Consider the following 7,937-nt stretch of genomic DNA (forward strand, 5'->3'; position numbering starts at 1 on the left):
AACTGCTAACACACACACACACACACACACACACACACACCATGAGAGAAAGGAGAAAGAGATGAACAGCACCGGGGCAACTGCCCCACAGAGGATACGTAATCCACACTACTACGTTATACAAGCGCATTGCCATGGGGTCGGTTCTGATGCATAAAGGCCTTCTATAATAGGCAAAGCCGCCCCAGAGGGTTGTGGTCTGCACGGAGACAGACGGGCCATGCGGTCAGGCGCTCCTTATTGCTTACCCACAGCATTGCCAAAGTTCCTTACAACGTTATTGGTCAAGTTACATTGTTGCTCACTCACCCAGGGTTTCTTTTTTCAGCCCACCCTTAGCCCTGAAGACAAAATGATGGAAAGAGAGACCAGGGAAAGAGGAACAAGATAGAGGAAACATGAAACAGACCGGGGTTTCCTCTTCTCACTGCAAAAGCTCAACCCAAACTCACTGCTTCGGGCCGATTCTCATTTCTGGCGGCCCTGTGGCATGGGATAGAACCGAACGCCAGGGTTTCCAAGGCGGTGTGGGCTGAATTGCAGATCTCAAGGTTAGCGGTCCAGCATGAAGTCACTCCACCCCATGCAGGCTTCTCCCCTGCGCAGGTTCACGAAATGTCACCGTTCGTGCTGAGCTGGGCAGTGGGGGGAACCTTTAAATTGGATGAGACATTAATGAGCTTATCTCTGCTGGAATTGAGCTTTTAGATGTCTCATAAGGAGTACCTTCTGGTAAGACTACAGGACATGCCTAGGGCTTGGAAAGAAAGGCGAGACGGAATCTGTTTTTAAGAAAAGTGATTTTAAAATGATTGTTTTTCACCCACTGAATTTAGTCTACTCCCTGTTCCAATTATATTCTCCCTTATAAAAGTGTAAAGTCATGTTGGAATTCTTTGATAACCGGCTGATATAATATTGGGCAAATGAGGTTTTTAAGCCTTCTTTGGAGAGATGCTCCCTATTGATCTTGGATGGTAGTGCTGTCATATTTCACAGGAGTGATTAATAATGACACCGCCTGTTCTCCGTGTTCAGAGTGACGAACCTTGGTCACAGCAAAAACAAAGACAAAGCACAATTCTTAACATGAGAAAAATCTGCATTCTGGGAGAAGAAAATATACCCATGGCTTTCAGAGGTGAATCTGTCTTGCCTGGGTCAATAAACGTTGTCAAGTAAACTATTAAGCTCAGAGCTATTCCGTTTTATAGTTGGCTTTAGTACAAATTATGGATAGTAAAAGATTATTACCTATTGAATAAAATAAGAACCCATGAGTCTCTGCTCATGGAAATAAGTGGATGAATAAATAAATAAGGCCCAAGAGAGCTGGTCTTTCTTAATGTGACACGCCAACTACGGCTATGACGGAACTAGCAGGGTGGCAGCTCGTTTGATCAAAGCTAGAGGTCCGAAAGGAGACCTGCTTCCATCAGTAGACGTTCTGGTGGCCCCGGGCTATGGGCAAAGAGACCCCTGATTGGTGGTGGTGCTCTTATATCAACCAGTTAGGGGCAGAGCCAACTTGAAGTCCTTTGTTCATCCTAGATTGGTGCCTGGATTGTGGCCAGAGTTGCTTCATGCTAGGACACATTTTAAAAATAATAATAAAAGAAATTCTGTGGCACAGTGGGTAAAGCACTCTGGGGCTCAGAGAGTCGGGGGATCATAAAGATTATAGCCTGGGAACCGCAGTTCTGCTCTGTTGTAGAGGGCACCATGAGCTGGGGGGCAGTGGAGTTTTATTTGGTGTGCCTCATCTCAAAGTACAAGTCGACACATGGCAGAAACCACTTTGACCAGCGGAATGAAGTGAGCAGCGCCGGAAGTGGCCTCAATGGCCAGCGTGTGCCTCCTGACACAGGCCCTGGAGAGATCTCAGCATCGCCTCTGAGTATTCCGGCCGGAAGAGTCTTACCTAATCATGAGGAAGCCCGCAACAAACCCCAATGGAAGACACCCCCCTCCCCAAAACAACTGGCCGCTGCTCTTCAGAAATGCCAGGATCATCCAACACAGACAAGACTCGAGGACTGGTTGAAGGGCCAGACCCACGACAACCGAACGCAGCACCTGATCTTGGGTCTTCTTCTGCGACAAAGGCCAAGACTGGGATGAACTGCGATTTCCCAACGAGATGAGTAGTGGCCACATAGGGCAGTGTAGTGCTATCCCATAGTGTTCTCTGGACTGGAAATCTTTAGAGAAACACATCCTGCGCCTCTTCTTCCACGGAAGGGCTGCTGGGTTTACAGCTGAGTGCAGGGTCACCAGGACCACACGATGCCCCGGGTGGATAACAATGTTCATTTCCTGTTTTTGTATAATTTCCTGTGATCGTGGAAATTCCCTGGACTTTTGAAAGGTACACTGGAGTATCTGCAACGTTATTTAAAATTGATCGGGGGGGGGGGAGGGGGAGAAAGAAAAAGAGCGACCTCTTACAGCAAACGTAGCAACAATTCGAAGTTTCTGCGTGAAGGGTATCTGGGAATTCTCTGTACAGTTGTCTCAACTTTTCAGGGAACCCAAATTTATGCCAGGATAAACCATAAACAAATAATGCTGCACAATAATAAAATGCACCTAAGACTTTGGCCCTTCATCACCTGTCAGCTCTGGACCTGAACTCACCTGCACGTTAGTACAAGCAGACATTTAAGATCAGAAGGGCAGCAATTACCCCAGGACACTGTCCAGAGTCTCAGGAAAGCAGCAGGAATGGGAACAGTCAGCTGCGTGCCTCCGGTTCAAGAAGTGGGACATGTGATGGTGCAAGGAGGGATCACAGGGAAAGAGCTGAGACACAATGTGTATCAGTTGTTGAAAATAACATTGATGATCTGCTCTGTGAACCTCCACCTAATAAACAACAAAGGTGTTTTAAAAGAAACAAAATAATAAAATACAAAATATGATGTCCTCTGTTTGGTTCTTATGTTTTACTAATCATGATAACAAACATTGGCTAGGCATTGTTTTCACCAGTTTTTATCTATTAAACTCACTTGTCTTCATCCTATGAGCTAGGTGTTATTATTACTCCCGCTATCAGACTGGAATATGGAGGGACTGATAGTTTAAATAATCTTCTTTTTGCCAGGTTAATAAATGGTGCAGACTCGCTGGAGTATGAATTCATGGGGGTCTCGATCCTGAGTCTCTGCTATGACTTAGAGAATCAAAGTTTTATTTTTATTTATTTTTTAAATCCTTTTATTGGGGGCTCATACAACTCTTATCACAATCCATATTGTGTCAAGCACAGTTGTATATTTGTTGTCATCATCATTCTCAAAACATTTGCTTTCTACTGGAGCCCTTGTTATCGGCTCCTTGTTTTCCCCTTCCTCCCTGTCCTCCCTCACGAACCCTTGATAATTTATAAATTATTATTATTTTGTCATGTCTTACACTGTCTGACATCTCTATTCACCCACTTTTCTGTTGTCCATCCCCCAGGGAGGGAGTTATATGTAGATTCTTGTGATCAGTTCCCCCTTCTACCCCACCTTCCTGGTATCACCACTCTCACCACTGGTCCTGAAGGGATCATCTGTCCTGGATTCCCTGTGTTTCCAGTTCTTATCTGTATCAGCATACATCCTCTGGTCTAGCTGGATTTGTAAGGTAGAATTGGGATCATGATGGGGGGAGGAGCATTAAAGAATTAGAGGAAAGTTGTATGTTTCACCATTGCGACACTGCACTCCTTCCTGTGACCCTTCTGTAAGGGGCTGTCCAGTTGCCTACCCATGGGTTTTGGGTCCCCAATCTGCACTCCCCCTCATTCACAACGATATGATTTTTTTTCCTCTGATGCCTGATACCTGATCCTTTTGACACCTCGTCATCACACAGGCTGGTGTGCTTCTTCCACGTGGACTTTGTTGCTTCTCAGCTAGATGGCCACTTGTTTATCTCCAAGCCTTTAAGATCCCAGAAGTTATATTTTTGATAGCTGGGCACCATCAGCTTTCTTCACCACATTTGCTTATGTACCCGCTTTGTCTTCAGCAATCTTGTCGGGAAGGTGAGCATCATGGAATGTCAGTTTAAGAGAACAAGGTGTTCTTGCATTGAGGGAGTACTTGAGTGGAGAACCAATGTCCATCTGCTACCTTAATACTAGACCTATAAGTATATGCACATAGATTTATTCCCCTATCATCATATATAAACATATTTACATATGTACATGCCTTTATTTAGACCTCTATAAATGCCCTTTGTCTCCTAGTTCTTTCCTCTATTTCCTTTGACTTTCCTCTTGTCCCACTATCATGCTCAGCCTTCATTTGGGTTTCAGTAATTCCTCTCGGTTACATTGCCCTTGATCAAGTCCTACCAGAGCTCTTACATCCTCCTCATCACCAAGTTTGGATCACTTGTTTTTCCCTTGTGTCTGGGTTTGTTAATACCACTTCCTTTCCCCCACCTCTCCGTCTTCCATGACCCCTGGAAACCATTGGTCCTGTTGTTTTCTCCTCCAGATTGTTTATCCCGCCTATCTTATCTAGATAGACCTGCAGAGATAATAATATGCACAAAAACAAAGACAGAGCACAACAAAGCAAAAAAAAAACAAACAAACAAAACAAAACAACAAAAAAAGCGAAAAGCCTGCAAATCATTCAAGGTCTGTTTGTTGAGTTTTAGAAGTGTTTTCTGGTTGAGTCTGGTGGGGTGCCATGCCCTGACCCAAAAGTCTAATTTTAGTATTCCCTTGGGACTTCCTTGTTCTGTTCCCCTTGCTGCTCTGTTGTACGCCCTTAGTTTTTTGCCTGGGTGTGGTGGGATCAGACCGGGTGCAATTCCCACACTGTGTCTCAAGTGTTGTCCCCTGTAGGGCTATGGGTCAGTGAGGGTTCTCGTGTCTCATTGTGGGGCCGGCCAGGTCCTCTCTCTGCATTGGCTGCTCTGAGCAGGGACATCGCCCTCCAGGCTTGATGGGCCAGGAGGTGCCCCACTCTCTCTTCCTCCCCCTTCATTTGCTCCTGTGTGTTCTGATCAGACATGTCCCTCTCCCTGAGCTGTAGCTTCAGTGCTGTTCTCTGAAATAAGTTCTTCTGCGCGGAGGGCCGGCTGTCCATGAGGTTGGGATTGGGGCCATCCCTCAGACCCTATTCTAACTTCTTATCAGTTGTCCTCAAGGCAATTCCATCTCATGGAGAGCCTGTGCATCTGAATAGGCCTGAGCTCCAGAGGGTTCTCTTATGCCATCGGTCCATGCTCACCCATAGCCACTACCCTGTGGCTTTCTGAGACTGTAATTGTTTATGGGAGCAGAAAGCCCAGTCTTTCTCCATCGGAGCTGCTAGTAGTTTTGAACTGCCAACCATGTGGATTGTAGGCCAACACTTAACCACTACACCACCATGGCCCCCTGAGAGTTCTTCAGTGACTGGTTTTCCAGAAATCAATCTCTAGGCCTTTCTTCCAAGGTAGCCTTGGATGGACTGGAACTGCCATCCACTCAGTTAGTAGCCGAGTGCATTAATTTTTGCACCACACACTAACCACACTAACTCGACTCACATACTTTAATATTCCTTGTTTACAACGCCTCGTTCTCATCTGGAACCCCTTTTGTAAAGCTTGAGTCTGCATTGGCTGTAAAGCTTGATGATTCGAATAGCAGACAATTTAGTACCTGGCGGTTTCTGGGAGGGAAGCCAGGATGAGTTTGACTGGGGGCCTCTGAAGTCAAGATCTCTCGTGAAGCTGCGCTTAGAATATTGCCTGGGGCTGTGGTCTCCTCTGAAGTCTTCCAAGCTCAGTTTTATGCCAATGGCAGGCTTCGCCACATGGGCCTTCCACTGCCTAGAGTTGTCTCCCATGTGGCCACTGGCTTCCCGTGGTGAGAAAACTGAGAGAGGAAGAGCAGTTACACAGTCAAGAAGCCACAGTCTTTTCTACAACTTACTTCTCAGAAGTGATATTCCATCCTTTCTGCAATAGTTGATTGCTCAAAAGCAAGCCAATTGGGTCAGTCCACTTTCCTGGCATGAGTGGCTCAGTGGTAGGCCCCTTGGCCTTCCCTGCAGGACGCTGGGAGTCACTCCCTGGTGCAGGCACCGCAAGCTCAGCCACCATCTATTGGTCAGTGAAAGCTTTTGTGCTGTTATGATTGGTATTGATCAGGGTGCAGAGGAGCTTCCAGACCAAACAGTACTAGGAAAAAATGCTTGACAATCTGCTTCCAAAAGTGTCAGCTGTTAACCTCCTGTGGGTTACAGTGGTGTGTGTAGAACCCACCGTGGGAATAGCAAAGGACCAGGCAGTTCCTTGCAGCTCACCACATCTTTGGAGGGGAAGAGGTTATGTTAGGGAGTGAATGCTGGTAGGCATAGATCATTGAGGCCCGCCCTCTTCAAGGCAGCCGACTTGAGGATCTAAGCAGCGATGCGATTTAGCCAGTTTGCACTCCTTCGGCAGAACTGATTCTTATTCTCTGTTGAGTTTGGCAAACTGGTTGTGAAAATGCCACCTGTTCTCCACACCTAGAGGGGAGATGAGTAACATAACTGTGGGTGAAGGGGTGCATCTGACAGTATAAGCTACGAAAAAACAATAGGAAGAATACGTAGTTTATTAAGGGTTCATGAGGGTGGGGAGGGAGGGAATAAAGAGGAGCTGATATCAACGGGCTAAAGTAGAAAGAAAATGTTTTGAAAATGATGATGACAGCATCTGTCTAAGTTTTCTTGATGTAATTGATTTATGCATTGTTATATGATCTGTGAGAGCCCGCAATAAAATGATCAATAAATAAAATCAAATGATGCTTCTCATCAGGGGTCTCTGAAAGGTGGAATCACAGTATGGAACAATTGGGACGATGTGGACATCACAAAATTACACTCCTTACCATGTTCATCTGCACAGAAATGCATTCTAAGCACCCAAAGAAATGGTCCTTTTGTTCCTAGGTATGAAAAATTAGAGCTGTTCTTGTAATATTTATGTATCCGCTTCATAAAACTCATTATACTTTTGGTGAGATACTGCATTTTTATTCCCCTGCATTTGTTACTTCGGTAGCAAACATAGACCGTAAAGGGAAAACATGCAAAACAACCGGTGAGTGGCACGCTGTTACTCATTTCGGCTCTGTGCTGTGCCCCAAATTCCTGCTCGATATTTAATGAATTGTGCCCTTCCTGAAAGTGCTCAGAGAGATAAGAAAAATAGTGTCAGAACAATGGCTCTAAGTTCAGTTGAAGCGGAAAGGGACTTCTCAAAGATGACCGTAATCTGGTCAGAGAAGCCGCCTGTTTCTAATCTATCAAACACAGCGACACAAATAAATGTCCAATGGACCCGCCTCTTAAAGAAGGAGATCCTACTCCAACCGTGAAAATAAAGCTTGGATAAAGGTAAAGAATATTGCAAGTGAGGACACCAATCAGGAAGCAATATGGAAATATCTTAAATAATTGTTTTATCGTTCACTTCTCAGGCATTATTTAATATTTTGATTAACATTTTAGCTCTTTCTGATAACATAATCTAGTTTTATTGATCTTATTTAAGTGTTAACTGTATGAAAGAATGAACTACTTTTCTGTGTATATATTTTATGCTTCAGACAGTCATTCGGGCAGCAAACTGGTTGTTGAATTATTTGAACCCCACCACAAATATGGATTCTATACATTTTCTATTTGTTATCTTTGGACACCATAATCTCTTAAAAGCATCCGCCCCCAGTTTTTTAATTATAATTAATTATATCTCAAACAAAATTCATTGATTAGGTATGGCATGGTATCTTTCTAAGAATTTCCCTTGCTTTGCCTGGCAGTGAGGGAAAATTAGCCCCCTACTACCATTTATAATCCAGAATTATTAGCCCTCTGGGTTCTGGGCATGACTCCCTTTAACCAGCAAGGGACTGACTGTGGCACCTAGGCCTCCCCCCGAGAGTGTCC

At 44.8% G+C, this 7,937-nt stretch overlaps 1 non-coding gene across 1 annotated transcript; it reads left to right on the forward strand.

Annotated features, from left to right (window-relative positions):
* The first annotated feature begins 1,452 nt into the window (after window positions 1-1,452).
* Window positions 1,453-1,599, forward strand: LOC142452269 (small nucleolar RNA SNORA48). The gene has a single exon (XR_012785291.1). It is a non-coding gene; the product is annotated as a small nucleolar RNA SNORA48 (small nucleolar RNA).
* The last annotated feature ends 6,338 nt before the right edge of the window (window positions 1,600-7,937 follow it).

This window comes from Tenrec ecaudatus, chromosome 6, assembly GCF_050624435.1.
Source record: "Tenrec ecaudatus isolate mTenEca1 chromosome 6, mTenEca1.hap1, whole genome shotgun sequence".
In the NCBI taxonomy this organism is placed as follows: domain Eukaryota; kingdom Metazoa; phylum Chordata; class Mammalia; order Afrosoricida; family Tenrecidae; genus Tenrec; species Tenrec ecaudatus.